Below are 22,324 nucleotides of genomic sequence, written 5' to 3' on the forward strand. Positions count from 1 at the left end.
AAAAAAAAAAAAAAAAAAAAAAATTTTCTTAATAATAAAAAATCATGGCGGCCTATGAGAACGTGGGGTCCACATGAACTAAGGAATTCCCGACACAGTGGAGCAACGTGACCTTCTAACACACTTCCTATCCATCCTTTGCATTTTGGTGGCTGTTGTTTATTCGTTGCTTGAGACCCACTGTTGGTGTTCAGTAATCCTTCTCCACATCTAATAAAGCTCAAAATTCTAATGGCTTCCTTACATAGAAATTCAATAGTGAAAGAATAGAACATTTTAAGAGTAATTCATTATCTAAAAATTTACTTAGAGTGCATCAGATGTATTAGGATTGCTTTGTAAGTATGAAATCGACAACTCTAAGAGGTCGACATTATTATCTGGATTTTACAGAGGAGGAAACAGGGATGTGCTAAGAAATGTGCTAAGTTTGCAAAGCTGTTAAGATAGAACTAGACTCAAATACAATCAGTCTGACCTCAAAGTCTGAACTGCGAACCTCTGATCAATGCCTACTTAATTAACACTGAGATATACGCCCTGCTATTTGTTTACATTTCATGGCATGAGTTCTTCTGGCAAAGGATTCTAAAATGAACCCTGGTAATTGCAAGAAAAGAAAATTAATTTAAAAGATGGTCAAAGATTTATCATTGTGCCTCCACAACTGGGTCCCAAGTCAGTGTCTGCCATCATAGATCTATTCGTGTTTGGTGGAAGAGAAGGAGGAAAGGAGAGAAAGAAAAAAGAAGAAAAATGAAAGGCTATTAAAAACAGGTTGCAGCTATTGGAATAACCGCATCTCCAATAAAAATCAAAGGAGGCTACAATAAATGCCTTCATCCATCTGGTCTTTAGTGGCCAATGATAATAATTACCCCATAGGATGGCTGCGAGAATTCAGCGTTTAATACAGAGTACTTGTCTTGCAATAAGTGCTTAATTCATGCTTGCTAAGCTATTGTGTTATTATCATATTTTTATATGAGGCAGATTGAGGCAAATTATACTGTCAGATTCATGACACCATATAAACTATGTTTTCATCCTTAACATTTGCTGCTTGTAAAAGTAGGCTTCCTTCTTAAGAATGCTTGTGTTATTTCATCTTGTGAACTTGGCTTTTATTTTTACAAGAGTAGGAAACATTGCTTTCATGGGAAAATCAGATGGATTTAAAATGTGGTATTGGGGAAAATGTGGCAAAAATACTGACTTGACTCAAAAGGAAGCCTTGAATGTTTTTTCAAGTCTCTTGTATCATTCCTTCACTTGCTCTCTCTCTCTTCTCTCACTTTCCTCTAGCCCTCCTTCCTTCCTCTCCTTTCCTCCATCTGACTCTCTCACTTTTTCTTTTATCCTCCCTTTCTCTATCCATCCATCCATCCATCCATACACCCATCCTGGATATCCATCCACCCACTCCTCCATCCACCCACCCACCCATCCATTCACCCACCTACCCATCCACCCAGCCATCTAGCCAGCATCTGATTCATTTCTGGGGTTTATAGCCATTTATATGCAACACAGCAAATTTCAGCCTCACTTCTTTTGTGCATGTGTGAGGGGAAGGGAAGGGCAAGGCACTTCTGAGTTGACCCCAAGCTGCCATTTCCCAAGTGTGCCATAGAACCCAAACCTGTTAAGGAGGCACCAGGTAGGAGGTGGACCTCCTCAGAAAGGAAGGTGAGAGACAGGGACATGCTCTGTTCCATTAGAGCCCTTGTCAGAACTAAAATTAGTTTGCTGGAGTAGGCGGACAATCTTTGGAATATAAAATCATAACCAGATTTGCACTTTGAGTGTGGTAAGCCTCCCTCCTTTTATGTAGGAGTAAACATTTAGGCTCACAATTATTACTCAGTCATACTTCTAATAATGATCAAGTTATATTATTTCTCCTTTAAAAATGTTTCTTTACATTTCTGTATTTGATGTGAGGACACCATGGTCATGGCTAATGCAATTTGTATAATGTCTAGTTTGGTACTAGACCAAGGATTATTTTATTACTTATTTGGATGACAATTATTTTAATAAAATAAATAATCTCCATGAATCCTCAATACTAACTAGTAGAATAGAAAAAAATATATTTAAAGATTTATGAGTTGCCTGTGACTTGACGTGTTGGAACCAGAGAAAATGATTTAAGGAAAAGTATTACAAGGGTAGCCTTGTATCACATGCCAGTGACTCAAAATGCTTAAGAGTGATCATCTGAAGGGAGAGAACCAAACAGTACAAATAGTTTTGGAGAACGCATTTTTCTATGTTTCGTGTATTATGTAACTTTTTTTTTGCTTCTGTGATGATTCTATCATTTCCCACACAACACACAATCTCTATTCTCTGGGCTTCAGGTGACCACACAGGTCACCTTCAGGGATTATGACAGCTCATCACAGGTTGCTAAACCTTCAGGTGACCACACACGAGCAGGTATTATGATGGCTTATCAGAGGTCACTAACTCTGAAGGTGAAGTAAGTACTCCATGGATGTGCCTTGATTTTAATAGGTCACTAACTCTGAAGGTGAAGTAAGTACTCCATGGATGTGCCTTGATTTTAAACTCAATTACTGTTTGCTTTCCAGTTTGATATCACTGCCCTATCCAGTGGTATAGGTGCTGCATATTTATGGGGATCTTTAGATCGAAAGATCCTTTGTGTTAAAAATGAACACCTCAAATGCAAAACTGAAATTTAAAAATTTGCAAACAAGTGCTTAGTACTTCCCATAACTGAGATTTACTTCTTTGACCTCAAGGGAAGACTGCTCAAAGAAGCCGATTCACTCCTTCGGAAAAGACAATCACCCGAAATGTCACCTGGTAGTTTGACTGCAGATAGAAGTGGGACCAAAAAGCCCTCTGAACCTGCTTTGGCACATACTTCTTACTAAGCTCATCAGAGTCCATTAGGAGTTAGGGGAACAGTCAAGAAAATGTCACAAGGAATCCAGTCTTCAGGCTTCAAATCATTATATTTGAAGAAATAACTTAGGTCCTTTCATTTAGGTCCCAAAGTCAACAAAAACCAAACAAGTCTCTCTCTCACACATAGTATCACACACAGGAGAATTCAAATCTTTTGGTTTTTTTTTTTTCTTGCTTTTAGCCTTACCCCGTGTATTAAAATAAGAGGAATTCATGAAAAAGGGCATTGTATTCAATGCCATAAAATGGAATCTCAAGCCAAGAAAAGGAAGTATAGAAATATATTTTAAGAGCCTCCTCCAAAATGAAGGCCTTTTTTGCACTCTAAGAAATATTTTAAAACATACACGGAACACATACAATTAATAGCATCAAAGATAATACACTCTCATCGGATCCAGTGAGTGACCTGGGTAGTATCCAAATCACTATTTAGATTTGGAGAGGACTGTAAGAACTGTCAAATATATTAAAGAAATCTGCTATTTGGGGGTAAGCTGTAGGTGTAAGAGCAAACACAACACACTTTCAAAAGGTAATTACGTACATATTAGAAGAAATCAAAGGCCGCGTGAAAATGGGTTTAATTTGCCACACACCGCAAGAAGTTTATGACTCCATTTGATAGAAGGGAAGGTGAAATAAATAGAGGAGAAAGAAAAAGGAAAAAAAGGAAGGAAATTAACTTCTTTCTTCAAAGTGTACTCCTTAATTTAAAAACTCTGTAGCTCTGAGTTTTTTCCATAACGGTTTTTCCCTTTTGAGGACTGACGTGTGTGTGGCACTGATTGTCTGTATTTAGAAGTATAATTCTCTAATATTATAAAGCAATGTGAAGGCGTAGCTAAAATGATCTGTACCTACTACTGAGTCTTGGGACAGCGTAAAACTAAACTAGAAATATTCCTTGTCTGAAATTCTATTCACTTTAGAACTAACTCTTCTCTTGGCCTTAAAATGAAAACACTACAGCCCATAAATTCCATAATGTATTAATGTCCTTTGGGGGGACCGAGGAGCTGATGGCTCGGACAAAGTCATGCACAAATTTGCTCAAAATTCATAAATCTTACCCAGACGCTGCCAAAATGTTCTTTCTTTCTTTTAAGCTTCACAATGAAGTTAAGCTATAAATGCTTCAAATGTTAGCGTTTCACTTTTGGATGAAAAACACACACAGGCACGACTCTCCCTGTGGAATATTATCTAACGCATTTATAAGCTGAAGCATGTAATGGAAGAAAATCGAGTGATAAAAATGTTAACGAAATCGACTTTCCTTTGGAAGTCTCCCTTGCAAGTGATCTCATTTTGGAGCTCATGGTTTTCCTCTCTGAGCTGTTCTACTTCCTATACGCACGATCGTGACCTTGACTTCATTTAGAGTGCCTTCTGGTGCTTTGTGTCTGTTCTTATTGTTCAGACTTATTCTCTTAGTTCTTTCATTTTCTTAATCATGGTATTACTATTTTTGTTTGTTGGATACTTACCGGTCTGTCAACACTATTCGAGTATTCAGGTATCCCTCCTTCAAGTAGGTATTACTATGTCAATACTTTAATAATTCACAGTAAGGCATCACCCGTGAAGAGGTTTGGGTAAGTACTATGAACAGATATTAAAACAGGTGCACAGAACACAGCGAAGGGCATTATCCATGAGACCAAATCAGGAAATTCTGCAGCCTGTGCTACTGCAGGGCAGCTGTGAAATTCCGTTCAGGGAAACATAGAAAATGCTCTGGGCAGAAAGGGCTTGGTGGAGTCTAACAATCCTTTTTGTTTCATGATAATCTATTACCGTTTATCTAAGAAAATGAAGCTACATAAAGTGTCCATAAAATTATATTAAAGGAAGTGCTCGATTGCCTCAAAAGGAGAGATTTTTGGATAGCAGTGATTCTAGCCTCATTCAGTGATTGGTGCGTTTACGCATGTGTACGTACAAATAAAAGAGCAGGCTTATGTTATCTCTACCTATCATCAGATAAAAATAAATCCTTGGAATGATCCACTAATACCTTCCATTTCTTAGGCATCTGTGCTCCCCGCTGTAACAATCTACCTCTCCTTTAATATCTTCAGCAAACAAAATCTTTATGAGACTTGTAAACTTTTCCTAACAATAGCTTTGTCTACCATAATTCTTTTCCTCTACTAAAAACATTTAAAAATTATTTTTGAAAAATTAAGCCTCTCTACTTCTGTAGAATCATCCACATAAAAAGAGATCTTGGTATCTGAAGTTTTTAGCTGACTATGAAACTAAAGCTAGAATGGTTTCTCTTTTCGTACCATTAATTCCGTGCCGATCCCTTGCATGGTGAAGACATTAGGGTTTTTAACTACAGACACAATTTAGGGGTGTTTTCCTGGCAAGTATATTCACAGTGACTAGGAATGACTATGCTAAAAATAAGGTTGACGAACTCTTATCAAGGTTTGGGAGTAGAAACAAGAGCGCCTCTTCATGCCACTTCATCTGAACATTCCAGAATCATGCCACTTGCATTAAAATATTTAATTGATATGCAGAACCTAGGATTATCACAATGAATGTTTACTGCCTTATCAAATCCATCAAGTTCTCTCAACATGGAATAGACATCCTCTTCCCTCTCTTCCTATCAGGGTGGAAAGACGAATGTGTGTCCAAACCACTTAGTTTGCATGGGGCTTCCCAAAATAGCATCAGGGTCTTACATCACCAGACCTAAGGGGCAGCATCTCTCCGAACCTGTCTTCTCTTCTGTGAAGTGGGCCAAATAACAATATCCATCTCATGATGGTTGTGAAGATCTGAGGTGATGCTTATCAAGGCTTGTCACTGTGCCGTCAAGACAGCAAGTCCTCAGTGAAACGGTCCTCAGTAATGTGATCAGCATTACTCATACTAATTGTTACTCTATTGATTACTATACTATATTGGTTCTATTAGTATTCTCCATTCTGTTATTATTAATGCTAATTATTATTCTATTGATTCCTATAGAAAACTGGTTCACTAAGGATAAGTCTGTTCTCCATCATAGCTGTACTGACTACCAGGACATTGTGAAGCCTTCTTAAAATTATTCATGGAAAGAGGGAACTTGTTTCCTCATGGGAGCTTAAGGACACATTGGAGAAAGCAGGGACATCTTAGTGAATGGTTTTTCCACTGGAAAGGTCAAGATCAGTCTCGCCTGCCCTAGTCCTCCCTACCCAGCCCCAGGGAAGCATGCGGCCTCAAAGAATCCATAGCCACTATTTGGAAAATAAAAGCCTAGTCATGGAGATCCTGTAGACTAAATAAAATGGTTAATCAGTGGTTATCCATGAGGAGATCTTTTGAAAACTGCAGAATACTGAACTAATTTCAAATTCCTTAGTGTTTATGTATGAAATTAATGAAAACCTTTGGACCTCCTGAAAAACCATGGATTAACTTCGTGGCTAGAGATCCTAAGTTAGCCTGTATGTGTCTCAGAATTGGAACCTTAGACACTGATGTTCTTCCTGACCATACACTGCTTTTGTTAGATGCTGTGGTTTGATGTCTCTCTCCGGCAACGCCCCAGGGAGGTAAATAAGTAAGATTCTGTGTGCTGTGTATCTCAGGGAAACCGAATTAGAAGTTACAAAAAACCAAACAATAACAACAAAACTCAGAAAACAAAAAATTCAAAAATAAAACAAAATTGGGTAGAGCCTTGAATTGTTTAATTTCACTTGAGTTTGTGTTACCAGAGGTAACAAATAGTGCCATACGTGTCAAGGGTAGAAATAAAATAATGAAGCCAGTAAGAATGACTTGTTAGGGAATTCGTGTAGCCCCAATACAGGCAAGATACGACTCAAATTTGACAGAACCAATTAGCCTGTTTGGGAGGAAGGATATTATAAAATTGTATCAAACTCGTCCCTTAGGTCCTGGAATCTCTCAAAACATAAAGCTCCATGAGTTGAATGCAGGGCAAGGTAGGTTGGGGTGGAGTGAACAGTAGTCCTGCCCTAACCTGTCTCACCAAATAAACTTTGCAAAAAGGCTGCACTGCACAGACACACAACACTTCCATGTCCGGTTGCAAGGGTTGCAACGTGATGGAGGACCAGATCTGAGAAGCATTAAGAGTCCTTTGGACTTTAAAGCTCTGAGATTTGGCAAGGCTGGTGCTGTGGTAATTTTTGAGATGCTAGATGGCTTTGATAGGAGAATAGCAGACAGGTGACCACAGAGTCAACGGTAGATCAGAAGCGACCCTCCTGACAGGACAGTAAGGGGACAGAATGCACAGGGCACGCCTGAACTAGAGCCCTTGGTGTTATCACCCAGCTGCATGCCTTATAAACCATGTGACCCTGGACCAATTACTTAGATCCTTGGGCTTCTGATACTTCATGTGTAAAATGGGATTACAATAGCGATTTCTTCACATGGTACTGTGAGGATAAAATGAGTTAAACATGCAAAGTCCTTCTTAGAAGACTGCCTAGTATAGAGTCAATGGCCCAATAATTGCTAGATAATTTTATCATTATTACCAACTACATGGGTAGGTTCTATGAATAATGTAAAGCAAAACATGAATCAAATAATCAGAAATGGTAAATTTTATGCCTGCTAATTAGAGAAGCTGGTTCACTAACGATAAGTCTGTTTGCTTTAGCTCAGAATTTCTAGAAGCTTGGAAGAATTGATTCATAAGGATTTTTAAAAAACTTTATTTAGCTTATAAAACACATCAAAATACTTGTCTTTTCCTTCTTTCTGTTTTTTTGATTGTTTTTTATAGTGAGGTGCAATTTGCATCTTAGAAATGCACAGATCTTAAGTGTACAATTTAACAAATATTGCTGACGTTACATGCCAAGTAACCAGCACTGGAGACAAGATGTAGACAATTCCATTCCCCCCATAAGCCTAGCTGTGGAATCCTGTGGACCAGCGGTTCTCAACCTGTGGGCTGTGATCCACAGGAACTGTATTCAAGGGCTATGGCATTAGGAAGGTTGAGAACCACTGCGTAGATTAAATAAAATCAACCTCGTCTGCAGTCTAACACTCCCTTGTCCCATCCCTAACAATTCTCCCACCCCTGACAACCACTGTACTGATTTTTATTATTGTATATTACAGTGTGTCCCGAAGGTCACCTTCAATAGAAAAAATTAACAAACGCATATTATATTTTATTATTTACTTATTTTTTCAGTTTTGGGCCGGAGTTGGGTTTGAACCCCCCACCTCTGGTATATGGGGCCGGTGCCCTACTCCTTTGAGCCACAGGCACCACCCCTATATTTTATTTTTTTAATATTTTTACATGTATATATCAATGCATAGAAAAATATTTTGTAAAATTTGGTAGTGGACATTTTGTAAATAAAGGTACAGTCAGCTACAATTTTCCATTTTCCCTATGTATGTATGTATGGAGACTTTAGGCCTCCTATAGTTTGGTTTTACTTGAATTTCAAATAAATACTGCATGTACTCTGACATGTTTGCCTTCTTTTGGTTAGCAATGCTTTTAAGATAGATCTGTATCATTGCATGTATTAGTAATTAGTAATTCATTCTTTTTTCTGCTGAAGAAAGTCCACTGTATGACTATATTTCATCTGTTTATTCTTCTACTGGTGACTATTTCTAACTACTTTTTTTATTATCAAACATTTTTTATTAAATCATAGCTGTGTACATTAGTGCAATTATGGGGTACAATGTGCTGGTTTTATATACAATTTGAAATACTTTCATCAAAGTGGTTAACATAGCCTTCACGGTATTTTCTTAGTTATTGTGTTAAGACATTTATATTCTACACTTAGTAGATTTAACATGTACCCTTGTAAAATGCACCATAGGTGTGGTCCCACCTATTACCCTCCCTCTGCCCATTCTCCCTGTAGTTGGGTTATAGCTTTCATATGGAAGCGTGGGTGCTTATATATTGGTTTCATAGTAGGGCTGAGTACATTGGATTCCATTTTTCTTCCATTCTTGAGATACTTTTGCTAAGAAGAATATGTTTCAGCTCCATCCATGTAAACATAAAAGAGGTAAAGTCTCCATCTTTTTTTAAGGCTGCATAATATTCCATGGTATACATAGACCTTATTAACATTCATGCCCCCAACCAAAATACTCCTCCATTTATAGGTGAGACTCTAACAGACATGAACAATTTGGTATTTTCCAGCACCGTAATATTTGGAGATTTTAACACTCCTTTGGCAGTGTTGGACAGATCCTCCAAGAAGAAACTAAGCAAGGAAATTTGGACTTAAATTTCACCTTACAACACTGAATTTAATAGACATCTATAGAACATTTCATCCTAACAAAATTGAATACACATTCCTCTCATCAGCCCATGAACATCCTCCAAAATTGATCACATCTTAGGTCACGAGGCTAACCTTAGTAAATTTAAAAGAATAGAAATTATTCCTTGCATTTTCTCAGATCATCACGCAATAAAAGTCGAACCCACCAATAACAGGAATCTATTTCCTGCTATTGACAGCTATGAATACATTTGCTATAAATTCTCTTGCACCAGTTGTTTTTTTATGAATATAATTTTTTGATACATACATGGAAGTGGAATTTCTGACCAAAAGGCCAGAACTTTATAAACAAACTACCAGAGAGAATTGTGAGTTGGTCGTACAGTATTACACTCTGTCCTCATCAATGTTAATAGTAAATTAATAATTTATTAATAATTGTATAAATTGTATCCCACTTACATTTTGGTTATTTGTCATTTATTATCAATTTTAAGGAGTTTGCTGTATTTTCTCGGTGCAAGTGCTTTGTTTCATATGCCTACTGGAAATCTTTCTCCTGCCTTCTCATCTTCCTAGCAGAGTTTTTGATGAACAAAGGTTTTAATTTTAATGTCTATTACTTTTTAAAATCTGTCTTCTTAGGGGAGCTTAAATTTATTAAAATTTTCAAAGAGCGAACTTTTGACTGTGCTAATATTCTTGAGTGTCTATTTTTTATTTCACTTTTTTCTGCTCTTTTTTTTTCTCCTTTTAAAATGACTTTTAAAAAAAATTTAATTAAGTCATAAACATATAGATCATGGAAACATTTATGCATATGTGGGGTACAATGTGTTGATTTTTTTTATACAATTTGATGTGTTTACATCAAACTAATTAATATAGCTTTCACCTCATTTACTTGATTATTGTGCTAAGACATTTATGTTCTACACTTGGTAGATTTGATTCGTACCCCTGCAGTATGCTCCATAGGTGTGGTCCCGCCGTTTACCCTCCCTCGATCAAACCTCCCCTACTCTCCCTTCCCACTCCATTTCTCTCCTTCACCCTGGGCTATAGTTGTGTTCTATCTTTCATAAGAGTTATTTTTAATTGACAAATCATAATTGTATACATTTAATTACTTTTGGGCTTTTGTATATTACAGTGTGTCCCAAAGGTCACACACTCTGCTCATCTTCTTAAACTTAAAATGGAGGCTCAGCTATTAATTTTAAACCTTTTTCCTTTCTAAGTGCTGACTTAGAACTATAAATTTCCTTCCAACTAATATAAGCAGCATCTCACATGTTTTGGTATACTGTATCCATTATCATTCTATTGAAATAGTTGGTAATTTTCCTTATTATTTCTTCTATAATTCATACATTATTTAGAAGTTCTGTATACTTTTCACATATTGGGGGATTATGTAGATAACTGTATTCTTTCTTCAGAGCTTTGTCAAGTATAATTGACAAAAACCATATATATTTGCAGTGGATAACGTATTTTTTTGTTACGTTATATATATGTGTTGTGAAATGCCTAAATCAAGTTAACAACCACCCATCTCACATGTTTACCTTTTTGTGTGTGATAAGAGCATTTAAAATCGACTTTCCTCCAAATAGATATTACTTTGTTCCTCATGTCATTCTTTCATAGTTAGAGAATATATTCTATAAAAGCTCAATCTTTTAAATTTAGGATGTTTTATGGCTCCATGCATAATCTACCTTGGTTACCATTTTATGTGCACTTGAAAAAATTTATGTTCTATAGTTATTGGGAAGAGTTCTCCATAAACATTAATCAGCTCAAGATGGTTGTCAGTGTTGTTAAAATCTATATCCTGGTTTTATTTTGTATTTTTTTGGTCTAATCTTTACAAACTGTAAAGATTTCCTGGTGAATTGGCCCTTTTCCTCTTTATATGGTCTTCTTTTCCTATGTTGATACTCCTCATCTTTAAGGCCATGTACTTTGATATTTATATAGCCACACCAGCTTGGCTATGGGGATATTTGCAGTATATATATTTTTCTATAATTTTCCCTTGAAACGATTTGTATCTTTAGTTTTCATGTACATTTCTTAAACACAGCATATAGTTGGATCCTGATTTCTTAAAAGTCTGATAATCTCTATGCTTTTATTTGGAGTGTTGATCTTGTTTACACTTACTGTCACTATTGGTAGCGTTAGATTTGATCTGGCATTCTGATATTTGTTTTCTTCGTGTCCATCTGTTCTGTGGTCCATCGTTCCCCTCTCTTGCTTTCTTTAGGTTAAACAAGTATTTCTTAGCATTCCACTTAAATTCCTCCAGTGAATTTTTGGCTCCTCATTTTATGTATTTTTTTTTTCTTTAGTGGTTGCTGAGTATGATGTTAACATGTGTTAAAATCATTTACGGCTGAAACTTTATCCAGCAAGTTTTTAATTTATTATTGTAACTGAAATAACAACATTTGATCACAGTAGCTTATAACACTGTTATGAATTAGTGTTAAATAATTAATTCCTGTCCTTACTACACAGGACACATTTAAAATCCTGCACAGTATTATTTGAATGCTGAAGAATAAAACCAAAGCCCAAAGTGCTCTTAATGAAAAGCCATTGAAAACCCAGCTATTGAAAGAGATCAAACTACATTTACCATCTTATGGATTAAACTACTCTCTTTAAAGAATTATGTCATTTTAAAAATAGCACATCTTTAATATGAAGCCAGTAGATGACATACACACCTACATGAGAGCAAAATTCAATTGAATTCAAGTTAGAGGGAAGGGGAAAGATGGCGGGGGAGAAGGGAGGAGGGAGGGGATTCGTGTGCTTCCAGTTACCGGGCACAATGTGAGGGTATATGACACACCATTGGGTATGGAACACAACTATAAGAGGACCCTACCTAACAAATGCAAACATTGTAACCTAGTTGTTTATGCCTTTACTTTAACCTGAAATACACAAAAAAATAGCATATCTTTTCTTCCCTTCAACATACATCGTTCCCTCCCTCCCTCTCTTCTTTCCATCCCTCCCTTCCTTCTCTTCTTCTTTCCCTCCCTTCCTTCCTCTCTCCATCTTCTTTCACTTTCCCTTCCCCTTCCTTTTCCTTACAGTGGACCAGCATATTACATGAGCTTAATAAGCACTGGTCATTCAAACACACCTGAACAGAATTTAGGGTTGAAATCATAAAACCTCAAGGAAGATCACTATGCTCCGCAGGCCACAAACACACCCTGCAAGGCCATCAGTAGGAAGCTTTCTTTACCATTCCCTTTGAAAATGTTTTGTGGGTTCTTGTGACTCCTAGACACCACATTCTGATTTATTACCACTCACATCAATTACTTTGTCTCTTACAAAACTGAGATAATCAATCTTGCCTCATCAATCTCAGGTGAGACCCCCCCTCCTTCTCCCTCTTATCTCCATGCTCACTGACCCCAAATATGCCCCTAAAATAAAGTAGGATCAATTGCATAAAAAATCTTTACTTTCCTTTTCATCAGTCTTCTAGAAAAAGTTGTCTGTCCTGGTTGATTTCAATTTCCTTACTGCTCACAGACTTCTCAAATTCTGTCTGGGGATCATACAACTGTGGAATGTAGAACTGTCCAGTCAAGGTCAATAATGTCTTCATGTCACCTAATCTAATGGTTATTTTTCTGTGGGTTTTCTTTCTTTCTTTTTTTTGGGGGGGGGGGTGCTTTGATTTATATTTTATTAGGGTGGAACGATTTTGGTCTTGCTCTTATTACTAAAAGTAAATTTTATTCCCAGAGCATGGCCCTTTTCCTATAGCCTAATCTTCTGCCTGCAGGATATCATAGCATTTTTGTAGAGATAGGATCTTCCCATACTACCCAGGCAGGTCTCGAACTCCCTGGATGAAGTGATCCTCCCTCCTCAGCCTCCCGAGTAGCTGGGGCTATATGCATGTGCCCCTGTACCTGGCTAGTCTTCTGGGTCTTAACTGAGAGCCCAAGATGTTGATCAAGGTCACTCTGCCTCCAACCAATTCTTTTTCAATACTGCAGTGGAGGTGATGAGATCTCAGTTCAGTGTTTTATTTTTTCCAGATTAATATGAGGGTATCAATGATTTGGTTACATTGTTTGCATTTCTTAGGTAATGTTCAAGTTGTAATTTAGGCCTTCACTAGGGAGTGTGTTGTATATCCTCACACTGTGCACCTTAGATGAGAGCACCCTAACCCTGCTCCCTCCTCCCTTTTCCCTCCTCCTTTTTTTTTTTAACTTGATTTATCTGCAGCATTGATGCTATTTGCTATTTCCTCCTTGAAATTTTCTTCTCCTTTGTTTTCTTTGATTCCTAACTCTTACAGTTTTCTTACCATCCCTTCAACACTCTTTTCAATATTCTTTACAAACCTCACATGCTATACGCTCTCTTTGGTCCTTTGCTCTTTTCATTTTTACACTATCCTTCTTTTACACTATGCAACTCACCCCCATAATTCAACTATTGTTTATAGGCAGCTGATGCCTAAGTTTATATCTTATGTTCATTATTTCTTAAGTGAGTTACAGGCTAATAAAAGAAAAATGTTGACTGGGACATCTTCAAAGTCAACATGTGCAAATTTTATTCACTGTCTCCCCCGAAAGCCTGTTCCTCTTCCTTATTCCCTATTAAAAAGGAAGTAATTAATAATGGCACCATCACCTACCCAAATAACTTAACACCAAGTCTTGGGAACCACTTCAGTCACTTTTCTATCACATAAATCATACATCCAGTCAGGTATTATTAATAGTTACATAGCTTCCACCCCATTAAAAAAAATTTCTTGTGTCCATTCTTTTTTTTTTATTTCCATTGTCAACTACCACTTTAGCCCCTACTATTTCTTTTATGGAATACCAGTATAATCTTCTAACTAGTTTTCTTGGCCTCAGTCTTATCCCTATCCCATTCCTTCCCCACCATATTTTAAAAGCATGTGAACTGTGTCACAGTACTCCCTAGCTAAGTGATGTCAGGGGCTCTCAGTGATAAAGGTCGAGCTCCCTTCTTTGGCATAAAAGGCCAGAAATGCTGGGCCTCTACTTATCTCTCAGCCACTCCTCCAATAGCTACCATATGTAAATTTTAGTCTCAAGCTAATAAAATGTGGCAACTCTTCAGAGTCACCCAAATCCAATATATTCTGATGGCCCTGCACCTCTGCCTCTGTTAATCCTTTTGCTGACATTACTTTCTTCTGTCCCTTTTTTACATAAATCACACCTGTACTCCAAAACTTAGATCAAGCATCACCTGTTGAGGGTAACTTTCTTGTAATTCCAGTTTTGTTTAGATGCCTTTTCTCTGCTCTCCCATAGATTACCCTGAGTCGATCTTTGCACACCATAATTCAATATTGACTGACTTCTCTATACCAGCCCACGAGACCACTTGCTTCTTTAGAGAAGGCACTGGACCTTGTTTATCACTGTATCTCCATCACCTTCCAATGGGCCTGGTACCCAGTAATTCAAGGAATGTGTCTTGAATACATCAAACCCAGTCAAATCAAATCACCATCAAAGTTAATCTATTACATTACTGACAAACATATCAGTGACATACAGATCACTAATCATAATCACTAACATTTCACATTAAAGAAAGTAAGACTCATGTTAGACAGGTTTAACACACTGAGAAGGGGCGTAAGAAATACCAGGTAACACAATCTGATGGTACATAATCTCTTCCTCCAATAAAAGATTCCCAAGCCCAGGTTTCTGACAAGAACAGGTAGTTAGAAAATCAGACAGAAGAAGAGGAGCACGGAAAGGAGAGTAGATATCGTCAGAGAGAAGTGATCAAACATGTTGCCAGCGGCCAATGGAAAGCGTATTTACAGCTTGTCTTGGAAGCCAGGTGTGTGCATGTCCTAAGAGAGGCCGCGCCGTTTCATCCTGCTCGTGTTCTATCAGCAGCATCAGTTCCAACTAGAAAGCCTATCTACAGACCAACTTAAAGGGGGGAGAGTATATTCCATTGTGATTTTTCTTGTTTTCTTTTCCTATGATGGATAACGATTTTTTAAGCTATTAGACTGAACAATGAAATTCTTACTTTTGTAGGAATGGTTTTGAATGGCAGCAATTTCATATGGTTCAATAAAATATAGAAAATGTAATCAACCATCTTGACTGAATCATATGACTATGCCAGGAGTTTAAATGGAGTAATTTGCACATACACTGAAATGAGTTAGGAGGTAACAGACGTAATGCTTTTGGGTCCCTTGGCTCTGTGCAGCAAGGTGCATTCTCTACATGTAGAAAGGAAATTTCTGTTGCCACAATGAAAATGTTGCTTCAGGGAACCACAAGGTATAGTTGAGGACCAATGGGGAAATTCAGAGTAAGATATGCTGTTCTTATTTGGGGGACTGTAGCAGAAAGGAATCAAGAATCCATTCAACCCTTGATGCTTATAGTCCAGTCTGTGGACTGGTGGCAACGCTGTCTTTGCAGAGCTTGTTGGAAATGCTGTGCAAAGGTTTGGACATCACCCTAGAACTCCTGTATCAGAATATGCATCCTTTTGTGGGTGTGGGTGTGTGTGTGTGTGAGAGAGAGAGAGAGAAAGAGAGAGTGGATTTTGCTCTGTTTCCTGGACTCTAGAGTGCAGTAGCATCATCATAGCCCACTGCAACCTAAAACTTTTGGGCTTATGTGATCCTTTTGCCTTCATCTCCTGGGTGGCCAGTCTGGCTAACTGTTAAATTTTTTGGAGAGACAGGGTCTTGCCATGTTGCCCTGGGTTAATCTTAAACTGCAGGCCTCAAGCAAACCCCCCCCCCCAATCAGCCTCTCAAAGTGCTAGGATTATAAGCATGATGCATCACCCCTGGCCCTAAATGTGCATTTCTACAAGATACCCCATCCCCAGTGATTCCCATGCTCCTTATTATTTATGAAGTGTTGAATCAGACCATTTATTCTCAGCTTCACTTTACACTGGAATCACCTGGGACTTTAAAAATTATTGATTCCCTGGTCTTAGCCCTAGGTGTTAAGATTCAGTTGGTATGGAGAACAGTCTGAGTACAGGAAGTTTGATAAGGCAGAATAATTAAATTAGATTATAGTGCCCAGATAATTCCAAGGTACAGAAAACTGGAGAACTACAACCTTAGACAATGTTTAGAAAAGAAATCCTTAATCCCAGGGAAATCAAAATAACATTTTAAAGCATAAGAAATTCTCACTTTTATGGTTCATATATACTTAAAATAGAGTTAGTACTATGGTGAAAAGTAGCCAAACAAAGCCAAAGATGAAACTAAATGTCAAGATATTTTATAGTTTTAGAAACAGAAAGTGATAGATCTTCAATAGCCTGTCAAAAGCAAATAACAGTTTCCTTTGCTTATACGACTGTGAACTGCCCGAAAGAAGTGGAGGGGGAAAAATAGAAAAGGCAGGGAAAAATTGTGAACGATAAGTTACTTTAATGATGTATGTCTGAAAGTCAAAAAATAATTTGACTGAATGAGAAATGAAACACTGAACACGGGATATATCACTGTAGACTCGGTAATAAAAATACAGCCTTAGAAGTATTCCGCTGAAAAAAGTCGGAATAATGTTCTAACATTTTATCTTTGGATGAAAAGACTTATGATATATTCAGAAACAGGAAACTGAACCCAACAGAAATAGAACTTAGACCAAGCATTCCATAGGAGTTCGTTCAAAATCCATCTGTATTAGCTCTTTAAAATCAATCACTTTGCATATTTGTACCTCTGGATTGACTAAACCATGTTCTGCTAAGTGCTTAATGCGTCAATTTTGACGTCTCCTTGAAGGAGCCACCACCCTCGGACTCAAGAAGAAAGTTCTGGTTTTGTAAAGTTCCTAGCCAGGAGGAGAAAGGACACGGTACCACTTGCATTATATATCATGCTTGTCTGGAGTGCTGATACTTTAAATATTACGAACAATTAAAAACGTACGTTCAAATATGTTTTCAGAAAAACTGAAGGAACCAAGAGAGAATAGGATATGGGAGTACTTTGGTAAGTCTCAGTCAACAAACATTAAGTAATGCAATCAATTCAGGATTTTGGAGGTTGGAGTCCTTTTGACATCTGCAGTGGGGCAGAGTGGCACAATTCAACTTGCTAGATCGAGTTGAATCTGGTTGAAGACTTTGCTTCCCAATTAGAAATCCTTGCCACTAATTCAGCTTGTAGACCTCTTCTCAGCCCTGGGTATAACTTTATCCAGTTTGCATCTTGAGGACATTTACATTTCTAATTAGGAAGTGAGTGCCATTTGGAAGCAACCTAATCAAATGTCACAGAAGGCATTTAATAGTTGTACCTGCCAAAATACATAACTAGGCCATTCCTTAAAAATGTTCTTCTAATAAGCTACTGCGAAAACTTCAAAGCCCAAAGAAGATACGGTTTTAAATGCATATAATCCTTTCTTACAGAAATGTGTATATTTAAAGAATTCAGTCTAGCTACCTTTTACAGGTGAATTAAACCTGAATGTGTGCAGAGACCAAGGAGGCTGAAAGTCCTTAAATTAGATTTTGAACAGAAACTCCATGGTAGCCCTGTAATTTGGAGACCACATACTGATGATTCTGAGGACACTGAATTACACAAGAGAATTAATACCCTGTGATCTTCCTAGAAAGGATACAATGCAAGCTAATGCATAATTACACGTGAAAGGGAAATTCCCCTTTCAAATACTTGGAAGCGTAATCAGTTGTTATAGAAAAGGTAAAAGAATATAGTACTTGTAATTAAAATAGCTGGCATTTCCCATAGGAAGTTTGATTGTAAGAGACCTAAGCTCCCTAAGCCCTTCAGGGAGAAGCAAGGACTTAAAATCTGCATCAGAGTTCAAAAGAGGCCGGGTGTGGTGGCTCATGCCTGTAATCTCAGCACTCAGGGAGGATTGCTGGAGTTCAGGGGTTTGAGACAAGTCTGAGCAAGAGTGAGACGCCATCTCTACTAAAAACAGAAAAATTAGCCAGGGATTATGGTGGGTGCCTGCAGTCCCAGCTATTAGGGAGGCTAAGGCAGGACGATTGCTTGAGCCCAGGAGTTTGAGGTTGTTGTGAGGCAGAGGCGATATACTCTATTCTGGTGGTAATCTGATCTTTTCGTACCTGTTTCCTCATCTGTAAGATTGATATAGTAACAGGTCCAACTCTGGAAAGCTGGGTGAATTAAATGAGTTAATGACTGCACAGCCTACAGAATAGTGCCTGGGACATCCTTTCTTCCATCTTTTCTTTCACCACTCTTTCCTCCTCCTTCTGTTTTTTCACAGGTAAACAAGGGACAGGTCAGCTATTTGATCAGTATTGGGAGTTATTCTAAACTTAATAGAAATATGCAGATCTTCTTATTTACCAATTTTATTTAATTTTGTTTTAGGAGCAGGGTCTTGCTATGATGTCCAGGCTTCCTTCAAACCCCTGGGCTCAAGCAATCCTCCCACTCAGCCTCCTGAGTAGCTAGGGCTACAGGTGTGTGCCACCCATGCCTGGCTCTACATCATGGCACATCTTTTGTGTTCGATTATTTATAGTGGTCACACAAGCTTCTATCTTATTAAGGAGGCTGGCACTCACTAGATATCCTTTCATTTATTTTAGTTTTTTTTCATGTTCTTTTCTCCAAATTACTGTATTGAGAGACCTTAGAATTTCTACTCAATCCTAAAGGTTAATAAAACTTCTTCAATCAAACAACTAGCCTGAAACCTCAGGAGGCTTTACGCAGACCTAATCTAAATGTATCAGGTAACTCACTGCACCATTGAAGATTCATCAAGAGTGACTTAGCAGATTGTAACTCAGTCTGGGTCCTCTGAATGAGAAACCCTGTTGTGTGACTTAGGTGTCCAGCTGCTTAGAAATGTGTTTCAAGCTTTCATACCAAAGGCAAAGTCTCCTGGAAAGTGAATGTATAATCATGTCAGCTGCGCATTACACTAAGAAAATCAACTACTTTAACCCATGGAAATCTCCCAGAAAGACTCAGAGCCTAAGTCAACCAATACCTAATAAATAATGTGTGGAAAGGCAGAGTCACTGGTTTCCAGCTACATACTGACTATTTTGACAGATGTCATCCTTTTCCCAGAAAAATACAGAACTCTAAATTAACCAAGTTCATCACCAATAAAAGTTAACTAGGTGGGATAATAGACATGTTAATTTGCTTCATTATGGTAATCATTCTACTCGCAATGTGTATTCCCATAACTCATGTTGTAAACTTCAAGTATACACAGTAAAACTTATTTAATAAAAAAAAAAAGAACAGCCAATTGAATCAAGATATCAAATGTGCTAAGTTTCTTTGCAGCAATATAGGGACATTTACGAAAATGCATTAGCTTTGGGATGTTTACAAAAATCACCTTTGATAAATGTTAGAAAACATTTACATAATGCCTACTCATTATTAGTTTGCTCTTGCAAAAATTGGATGGGAAAGACAATTCTGAATTCTGAATTCTGTTTTCAACAGGCTTAATGAACTAACGAAGGTAGATTTAAATTGGCAATCCTTCCTGCATCTCTACATTCCGTAAAATGAAAAGTCACCACAGCGCACTAACTTAATAAGCATGCTATAAAAAATAATGTGTGATGTTTCCAAAGTATTCTTTTGAAGACACATTTATTTTAATACTGGTCGGGTCGGTCTGCTCTAATTAAACGTCAGTGTTTTCAGGAAAAGTGCTTTGTAAACAACCCCAGACATGAGAAGAGTTGGAGGTATGACTGCGGTATTTCGAAATTCTGATGAATATCTGGGCGTTATCAGTTATCTAAATAACATCTGGAAATCCAAGAGCTGACTTTTTTGATCCCAAATCCTCCACTTAAATCATGGTACTTACTTGATTTCTTAGCAGTATAAGGTAGTTCTAAGGTAGTGCTTTAAGAAAACCCCTAATGTTTTACGATTCTTTGATACTTTAATAAAACTAGGGTTTTCTTTGGGATAATTGGTAATATTCTAGGAAACTCCTTACCGAAGTTTATGTCATAAAACATTAGGCCCGTGAAATGCTGCTTGTAAAAAGCATTTATAAGCAAACAGTGGAGGAATGCCAGTAAGAAATCTAAAGAACCGTCTTGAAAATTCATTATAATGCATGTTCTCCGAAAGCAGGGGAGTGGTCTAAGCTCTCCAATAGCCCCAAGCCTGCACTAGGCTTTGCAATTAGCAAGCACTCAGCACGAATCAATGAATGAATGAATGAATAAACATTGAAGGCTTTGAACAGTTCTCCAGCAAGGACATTTTTTTTTCTTTCACTCAAAGTATCTCACACCTATTTGACTACAGGAATTCTTTGTTTTTTCCTGTTTGCAATATTAGGCAAACAGAATAAGAAAAAAAAAAAAGCAAGATAAAAGAGAGAAATAATATGACATCCACACATGGAGCTACCTCTGCCCATATTAAAAATTAAATGGAATGAAGAAAACAGACACCTCTGAGGGACTCTCAACCTTCCTTTCACTTCTTACCCTACTTTCTTCTTCAAAGTGAGGTAACCCCAGCATTAAGACTTATGTTACTTGCTCTGGGAAATCTTTATTGGGGGGATTGTGTGCCTTATTAAGCACTAAGATTTTAATTTATTTCTAGCTAGTACACATTTTGCACATGGTCATTTATAAATCTATCTACACACTGTATTCATACGATAATGAATAAGAAACGAATGAAATCAAACACTATAATACAGACGCAAAAGACAGTGGATAATTGACATAATGGTGATATTTGTGAAGAGTTAAGAAACCTTCCTTTTCAGATGAAAGGATATAAAATCTAAAGATAGTATATATATATATGTAAACTGTGACCTAAAGAAAGCAGAGAAGTATTGTTTACTTCAGCTACACTGAGCGATTTAGGATCTAGTCTCTACAATTGCAGACAAAATCATCCCTAACAATGTACATACTGAATTTTGACTTACTCAAGAAGTCATCTGTGGCTGCAAAAGCAAAATCATGCCTACATCAATGTCATGATATGCCCACATTCACTTAATAGATCCTGACAAGGAGAGAACACCCACTTCCTGAGTCGAATGAATAATTACTAATGAAAATCTCAGGTATCTATTAAGATCCAGTGAACTCCAAGGAGAAGCTAACATAGTTTAATTAATAGGAAACTACAGTGGAACAGATGTTCAACTATAGTAGAACCTCTCTAACTTGACCCCCTAACAAGTTGGTCAACATCCAGAGGGGGTCAACATAGGGAACCAGGCCTACTGTACTGATTATGTACATGTGGTGCCTGTGTGGTCTTAGGTCAACTTAAGGAGGAGGTGGTCAATGTAGAGAGATGGTCAACTGTGGAGGTTGTACTATATTATTAAAACTATAGTCAATATATTTTATAGTATTGTTTTGATAAAACTTTTCCCCTCACGTTTTTAAGTACTCTTGTAGATCTTTCTAAATTATCTTACAAAAAATCTTTACTGTTACTAACAGGGCATATTCATTCCAATATTTTTGTTCTTTGCTTCATATAACAAGTAAAAAGACCTAGCACAATCTATTCTTACACTTCCTGCTTTGTGTCTGAAGTCCATGTGTGGGTGTGTTGATGCAACAGTTAGTTTAGTGGAAAAAAAAAAAAAACTGAACTCAATCCCTGTAGCTGTGTAGATAACTGTTCTCACTACTATAATGAGGTCCAATGAAGACCAGTGGAGAATATCAAGATGTGTAGATTAATTTTTCCCTTTATCATTAGGAACTGGTCATTGGTACCACATAGTTTTAAAGACAAATGCAAAGATTAGGGTTTCATCTTATTTTTAAGCCAATCCACGGCATTCTTCCCATATTATATGCCAAGAGGGATTAAAATATAACTTACTCTACACATTTATCATAGAAGTCCATGAATCCCTTTTCATATTATTAAAATGGATGAAAGAAACTAGTATCTAAGATTGTTTATGAAAGAAAAGTATATTGGGCAGTGCCTGTGGCTCAAAGGAGTAGGGTGCTGGCCCCATATATGGAGGTGGTGGATTCAAACCTGGCCCCGGCCAAAAACT

At 37.4% G+C, this 22,324-nt stretch overlaps 1 protein-coding gene across 1 annotated transcript in view; it reads right to left on the minus strand.

Annotated features, from left to right (window-relative positions):
• PLXDC2 (plexin domain containing 2) overlaps positions 1-22,324 on the minus strand; it is a 370,418-nt gene that overhangs the window by 24,541 nt on the left and 323,553 nt on the right. The window lies entirely within an intron of this gene.

The sequence above is a fragment of the Otolemur garnettii genome, unplaced genomic scaffold (genome assembly GCF_000181295.1).
Source record: "Otolemur garnettii isolate 467f Iridium unplaced genomic scaffold, OtoGar3 scaffold00019, whole genome shotgun sequence".
NCBI lineage: Eukaryota > Metazoa > Chordata > Mammalia > Primates > Galagidae > Otolemur > Otolemur garnettii.